This window comes from Neophocaena asiaeorientalis, unplaced genomic scaffold (genome assembly GCF_003031525.2).
Source record: "Neophocaena asiaeorientalis asiaeorientalis breed wild unplaced genomic scaffold, Neophocaena_asiaeorientalis_V1.1 scaffold72, whole genome shotgun sequence".
NCBI classification, from domain to species: Eukaryota; Metazoa; Chordata; class Mammalia; order Artiodactyla; family Phocoenidae; genus Neophocaena; species Neophocaena asiaeorientalis.
In genome coordinates this window covers 8,265,670-8,273,883 of record NW_020185336.1, presented here as the reverse complement: position 1 = coordinate 8,273,883, position 8,214 = coordinate 8,265,670, and positions in this window count along the sequence as shown.

Genomic DNA, 8,214 nt, shown 5'->3' with positions numbered 1-8,214 from the left:
CCCAGTGGGAAAAATAACAGTGCAGACTCCTGAGATTCTGGCGCAAGGAGAATTACATACTTTAAAAGAAATCCTAACTTTTGCATGCTATTGGGCATTGATGCAGATGGAATGCCTGATCATGACACCAAATGGCTGTGCCTCCAGAACTGCCCATTAAGAGCTGGGTTGACCTAGAGCCCTCAGGTCAAAGCCAGGTTCACTTAAGGGTCCATAAGTCAAACCGCTTGAGCCCTGTAGCAGTTTGTTGGAAAATGAGCATGAGTCCCAAGCATGAGAAGGACTAGAGAGCAAAAACAAGCTGCATAAGCATGTAGCCCAGACCCCCATGGCCTTCACCACTGTGCACCAGCACCTCTCCCTCACCTCACTCTGCTCTTATCGGGAATCCCTTATCACCTGCTGATGGGAGAGCAAAAACTCCAAGCTTGGTTTACAAATAGAACAGCTTAGTATGTGGGTGCTTAAAAATGGGAGCAGCTGCACTGCAGCCTCATTCTGAAGTGGCTTTGAAAGACAGTAGTGAGGGAAAATTCTGCTAATGGGCAGAGTTTTGGGTAATGCACCTGTTTATCCACTTTATGTGAAAGAGGTGGCCTGAGATTACACTATATTCAGACTCATGGGCAGGTGCCCATGAAAGACTAAGATTGAAAGAATGGAACAAAGAGGCGGATGAACATATGGGAGTGGGAACAAAGTGTGAAAATCTTTGTATTGTATGTTAAAGCCCACGAGAGAGCATCAACTATGGAGGAGGGTCTAAATAGCTAAATAGACAAGATTATTCCACCAGGCCTGTTATCAGCTACTTCAGTGCTAGCTCAGCGGATACATGAATATCGTGGCCATGGTAAGGAGAGAGAAATGCTGTGCATGGGTTCAACAGCGTGGGCTCCTGCTTAGCAAGGCTGGTTTAATTGCAGCTGCCGTCAAATGCCCAGCGTGCCAGCAGCAGACACCAAGGCCGAGTCCCTGATATAATGCTCTCCTCAAGAAGGCCACTGGTGTCAAGATAACTACATTGAGTCTCTTCTATCCTGGAAAGGCCAGAGGCTTGTTCAAACAAGAATAAACACATATTCTGGGAATGGGTTTGCTTTTCCTGCCTACAAGTCTTCAGTCACCATAACCATCCAAGAACTTTTAGGATATTTTTTCTCTGGGGAAATATCCTATATAACATTGTGTCAGAGAGGGGAGCCCACTTGACTGCAGAGGAGGTATGGGAGTGGGTCTATGACTACTGGATCCACTGGTCATATCACATACCATACCGCTCAGAAGCTACCTGCCTGATGGAGCATTGAAAGGACCTGCTGAGGACACAGTTAAAATGCTAGCTTAGAGGCAACCCTTCACAGGAAAAGCCATCCATCTTCCAGAAGATTGAATCAAAAAATTTATATAACACTGTATCCCTAAGTAAGATTACTACGTAGGTCTAGGAATCAAGGGATGGAAGCAGGAATGATTCCAATTATCATCTCACCCAAGGACCCGCTAAGGACTTTGTCCTTTCTGTCCCCACAATTCTAGACTCTGTAGGGTTAGAGTTTCTGGTTTCCAAAGGAGGCACACTTTTCCTGGGGGACCCAGCAAGTGTCCCATTGAAATACAGACTACCACCACCACCTAGGCACTTCAGGGTCCTTGTGTCCAGGGACTGGCAGACAAGGAGAGGAGTTACCATCTTGGCAGGGACCCTGCCAGGACCCTGGACCCTGATTATCAGGAGGCAGTAGAGCTGCTCTTACACTACGGGGGCGGTGATATGTATGACATCCAGATAATATTCTCGAGTGCTTCATTCTATCCTTTTGCTCAACTGTAACGATAAAGGGACACGTCAGCAACCCTGGCCTCAGGAAAGCATGGTGTCCAGGGGCTCATACCCCTCAGATATGAGGTTCTGGGTAATTCCATCAGATAAGTCACCACAACCAGCAGAAGTTGTGCTGAGGTAGCAGTAATCTAGAATGGATATTAGAGGAGAAAGATGGTAAGTACCGGTTATGGTCCTAAGACCAGCTCTAGTGGTAGGGGCTGTAATTTGTCCCACTGACTTTTCCCTTCTAAGTTTCTTTTGGGAAGAGAGGTACATCAGAATCCTGGAAGAACAGCTCTCCAAATCTATATGTATATACCTGAAGAAATGTATCTGAGTGGCACACAGCGTGGACTGTAATGGATATGGACATGAGCTACAAGGATCCCTCGGCTCCTTCAGAGTTAATCCCAGCTGCAGACAATTGCCTTGCTCAAGAACACATCCCGTTCAGCGTACCTACAGCCAATGATTTGTCACGTGGTGGTATAAAAGCCTAGCCATTTGGGGTTACTGTGGGACAACTGTGATTGTCTATATTCCAGAGCACCCAGTTAGGTGTTAAGATTTTGCCAGAATTACACTGTAGTTCAACTTCTTCCTCTGCCAATCATACTTCCTTCCCCTTCTTTCCATGAGTGTTGATTTCTAATAGCTGATTCACATTAAACTCTATCTCAAGGTGTGCTTCTGGAGAACTCAACCTATAATATCTATAATACCACCCTTACCCCCCTGCTCTGAAAATGTGAGGAGGGTATCCATCCAGTGTGGAATGGAGAGTAAGAGCTAATCAGGGTGAGGAAACCGTATATGTGGAAGAAAGAATGACAGCAGAGTTGGGAGATTTACTATACAGGAAAATTAATCAAACAAGTAAATATTTCAAAGATAGTGGAAGCCAGTTTTTCCCTTGTTGGAGAAGGGAAGTATAAACACAGAAAAAGACAAAATTAGAATAAACTCTTGATCTTGGGTTATTGGAAGCGTTGGTGTGAACTCTTGGTTTTTAATAGATTTAGACAGAGATAGAAATAAAAAATAGATGCACCTCTGTGTGTCCACTGAAAGGGACTGGGAACAGTGGCATGCAAATAGTAAGGAGCACATTTAGCACTCACATGTGGCTTTTAAACACCATTTTCCACTCAAAGAGAACTAGGATTCATTGAAGCAGTGGCTGATTCCAGAGCTGGGGCAGGAAAAGTACAGGATGATCATAAAACATCTTGTTTTTCTGGAAAGCATGTGTTTGTTAAGAATTGTGAAGGATCAGAGAGTTGACCCTGCTTGCAAACTAACAAGTTAGCCTGCCATGGTTTCATCAATGCTCACAGAAAGTTCTTTATATCTAACAGCAAGCAGCATGAACTACTTCATACTTGTGCCAGTGCCCCTGACCTCCCAACCCCTGTGGGACCTGACACAGGCAGTGAGTCTGTGTCACAGCTGAGGAACCCTGAGTTTAGGGAACCTGAACTTTTATAACAGGCCGTATGCAACCTGACTGACCTTTGTGCTGGAAGGAGACATTATTTTGAGAACATTAGATGGTAAGCAAGCTGACCTCTGCTCTGGAGGAAGTTACTGTATCTACCTTCCAAGGTCTTTGCTATATAAACATCCTTGAAAAGATGATCCACAACAAAAGCACAGTTACAGTTTCTGCTCACAAGATGTACAGAAATATGAAAGACCCATGGAAGATTATCTTCCAACTATGCTCAAAGAATGGTAAAGACATATCAAAAGGAGGTTTCTCAATAAACTAAAAATAGAACTACCATATGACCCAGCAATTCCACTCCTGGGTATATATCCACAAAAAAACAAAAACACTAATTTGAGAAGATACATGCACCCCAATGTTCATAGTAGTGCTTTTTACAAGAGTCAAGACATGGAAGAAACCTAAGTGTCCCTCAACAGTTAAATGGATAAAAAATAAATTCTTTTTATATATAAAAAAGAATGAAAATTTGCCATTGGCAGCATCGTGGATGGACTTGGAGGGCATTATACTAAGTGAAATAAGGCAGACAGAGAAAGACAAATACTGTACGGTATCACTTATATGTGGTATCTAAAAACTACAACAGACTAGTGAATATAACAAAAAAGAAGCAGACTCACAGATATAGAAAACAAATCAGTGCTTACCAGTGGAGAAGGGTGGGAGGGGCAAGATAGGGGTGGGGGAGTGGGAGGTATAAACTATTGGCTGTAAGATAGGCTCAAGGATGTCCTTTTTTTTTTTTTAATTTATTTTTTATTTTTATTTTTGGCTGCATTGGGTCTCTGTTGCTGTGCGCGGGTTTTCTCTGGTTGCGGCGAGCGTGGGCTACTCTTTGTTGTGGTGTGCGGGCTTCTCATTGCAGTGGCTTCTCTTGTTATGGAGCACGGGCTCTAGGGTGCGCAGGCTTCAGTAGTTGTGGCACGCAGGCTCAGTAGTTGTGGCTCATGGGCTCTAGAGGGTAGGCTCAGTAGTTGTGGCGCACAGGCTTAGCTGCTCCGTGGCATGTGCGATCTTCCCAGCAGGGCTCAAAACCGTGTCCCGTGCATTGGCAGGCGGATTCTTAACCACTGTGCCACCAGGGAAGCCCCTCAAGGATGTCATGTACAACATGGGGAATGTAATCAATATTTTGTAGTAACTGTAAATGGAAAGTAACCTTTCAAAATTGTATAAAAAAATAAAGAGCAGACCAAAAAAACAAAACAAAACAGGGAAACAGAAACCAGCTTGAAGGGATGTTCACTGGCTAAATTAGGAAAAAATCTGAGCATGAGAATAATTTATGCGTGTAAAGGACTCTAATCCATTGAATAAAATAGAAAACTATGACTCTACATATGTGTAAATAAATAGCCTCTCTTTCTCTCCCTCTATTTTTTTCTTTACTTGCCCTTCCCTCATTCCTGTTCTGTGGGATTGAACTCCTTAATAATATAGTAGCACATAAACCTTGGCCTCAGACTCTGTTTTGGGGGAAACCCATGCTATAATGATACCCATTGTCCCATTTTCTCCTGAGCTTGCTGTATTTTCATTTTGATTTGTAGTTGATCTTTTTTTTTTTCTTTAACATCTTTATTGGGGTATAATTGCTTTACAATGGTGTGTTAGTTTCTGCTTTATAACAAAGTGAATCAGTTATACATATACATATGTTCCCATATCTCTTCCCTCTTGCGTCTCCCTCCCTCCCACCCTCCCTATCCCACCCCTCCAGGCGGTCACAAAGCACCGAGCTGATCTCCCTGTGCTATGCGGCTGCTTCCCACTAGCTATCTACCTCACGTTTGGTAGTGTATATATGTCCATGCCACTCTCTCGCTTTGTCACAGCTCACCCTGTAGTTGATCTTTATCTACTAGATATACTAGATATTAATTTCTTATAATCTTTAGACTTTCTACTTGGTCATCTATGTACTAACTTGTCCAAGGTATTCTTTGTTCAATAGAAAGCCTCAAATTAAATATAATCAAAATCATTTCCTTTTTTTTTTTTGCTTTATGATTTGTGCTTCTGAAGTTTTGTATAAGCAATCTGTCCTCATACCTAAGCCACAAAGATGCTCTCTTATGTTTTATTCTATTAATTTATAGTTATACCTTTCATATTTATTCTTAAATCTACCTGGACTCCATCCTTTTTGTTGTGTTACATAAAGATCCAGTTTTATTTGTGTGCCTATTGCCATTGTTCTTTAGTGTCTACTGAGTTCCCTCATCAATATGTCCCTGGCACTCACTTCTGCTCCTTTTTGTCTCTGCTTGTTCTTGAACCAAACCACCATTACTGTGGTGGTGGCTTTGTACTGTGTCACATTAGCTATGCTTGAAGTACATTTCCTATAATTCTCTTTTCTGTATGGTTCTGACTTAGTGTTGGCCACGAGAGACATTCTGTGTAATATTTGAAAAGTAAAAAATGAAAGGGCAGGGTTTCCCTGGTGGCACACAGGTTGAGAGTCCGCCTGCTGATACATGGGACACGGGTTCGTGCCCCGGTCCGGGAAGATCCCACATGCCGCGGAGGGGCTGGGTCCGTGAGCCATGGCCGCTGAGCCTGCGCGTCCTGAGTCTGTGCTCCGCAGCGGGAGAGGCCACAAGAGTGAGAGGCCCGCGTACCGCAAAAAAAAAAAAAAAAAGAAAGGGCAGCTTTTCTTTTTTCTTTCCTTTCTTTTTAATGCTCTGAAGGTCAATGGTATAGTGACATCTTGCACATGCTGTCACTCATCTGCTAGCTCACCTTGTTAAATCAACCCAGACATCAGCTCCTCCAGCTCCTGTCACATCTTCTCCAAGTTCTGCCCCAAGTGCATGGTCAACTCCATGGTGAAATGTGCTACCTTCTTTTGCTGATCACTCACAGCAGTGAGACTGAAGGGGATGAGAGACAGATGCTGGTTCTCCTTTGTCCTGTGGGTCTCAGTGTGTCCTCACCGGTTCCAGTTTGTCTGCTCTCATCCACATCTAGCTTTCTTTTTCAGATGCTGGTTGATCTGACCAGTAAAGACTTCAGGCTCAACACCAGATGCAGATGCAACAGCTGTACAGAGTCTTCTACCAGCTCCCATGACTGCATGGAGTCTAACACTATGATAAATCATTATTGTATACCACTAGCAGAGTTTCTGCATTTCTTTTCCATTCCTCATTCATGTACATATCATCCTGTTCTTTACTGTTATTGTTTTAAAATTATAAAGTTTTATTCTATTTTTACAAAGGCAATATAGGTATCTGAGGACATTAGTTGTCCATATAAACTTGAGTATAAATTTTCTCACAAAATCTAACTGGAGTTTTGACGAACTGCATTAAATCTGTTGATTAATTGGGGGAGACATTGCATCTTTAAAATATAAAGGTTGAGAGCATGAAGTCTTTTCATGTATTAAAGTCATATCTATGCCCTTTATTAAGATTTTAAAATTTCTTCCATGGATGTCTTGTGTATTCTTGGTCAACTGGTTAATTTTAACAAAATATCTTGATTTCTTTTAAGATAATTTCCTTATGTTGCAAAAAAAATGGAATTATTTAAAAAATTTTTTTAATTTAGTTTCTGAGAGTAAAGATAATCGATTTTTAGTAGTCATGTTTCTGTCAACCTTGTTAAAATTCCTTATTAGTTCTGATAGTTTGTTGAATCTGTGTTGTGAGTATGTGTGTGTGTATGTGTATTTTAAATAGATGATCACATCATCTACAAAAATGACAGATTTTTTTTCTTCTTTGAAATCCTTTATCTCTTACCTTTTTGTTATTGTTGTTCTTTATAGAGCTAGCTAGTACCTGCAGTACAATATGAAAGAATAATGGCGATAGCCTGTCTTATATTATGTACCTTTGGGAACTGTTTTGTAAGACAGGTATTACTAGAGTTTCAGTGAAGTTGGTATGACTAGGGTCCAACCTGCAAGGCAGGCTCTCACCACTACTGTTTAACATAACCGTATGCTATGCTCTTTCAAGTCTCACATCTTTGAACACACTGTGTTTTCTGTCTAGCATTCCTCTTCACTTTTCTTGATTTGACAGATATGGACTCACCTTCAAGACTCAGCTGAGATGTAAATTCCCAGTTTGGACTAAATGCCCATAATATCATGTACCTCTATCTTAGTACTTAGTTATTTGAGGATACGTCTTCCCTCCTAGACTGTAAGCTATTTAATGTCAGGGATTTATATTACTAATCTTTGTACTCCTCATGTTAAGCCCCATACCTGGAACAGAGCAGTTACTCATTTAATGTATCTTGAATACATATGAATTGAAATGAATCAAATAAAAGAATCACAGTTGGTATGAAACATCTTTAAATTACCCAGCTTATCCTGGAGTCAGGACCAGGGGAGGGAGGTTTAAAAAGGACATGGTAACACAAATGTCCACCATTTAGAGAATGACTACATAAGTAATGGCACATTCATGCTCTGCAGTAGTTTTAAAAAGAGATGACTCTATATGTACTAAGATAGAAACGAAAATCTATGAAGTATATTAAGATTTTTTAAAAAGAACATTGAGATTGAGGCTAATATATAAAATAAGTATTAGTATACCTTTATTTGCAAGTCTGTGCACGTGTATACTTGTATTTGTATATGTATGCACGTGTGTGTGTTTAATTATGTGACAGACTCTGATGTTTGCCTACCCATTGCCTCTTTTACCTTCTCTTTTGCAGTTATATGTCTAATCCCAGGACAAGAATTATGATTGGTTTATCTAGAGATTTAAAGCAATCCCTATCAAATTACCCATGACATTTTTCACAGAACTAGAACAAATAATCCTAAAATTTATATGAAGCCATAAAAGACCCAGAATTGCCAAAGCAATCCTGAGGAAAAAGAACAAAGCTGGAG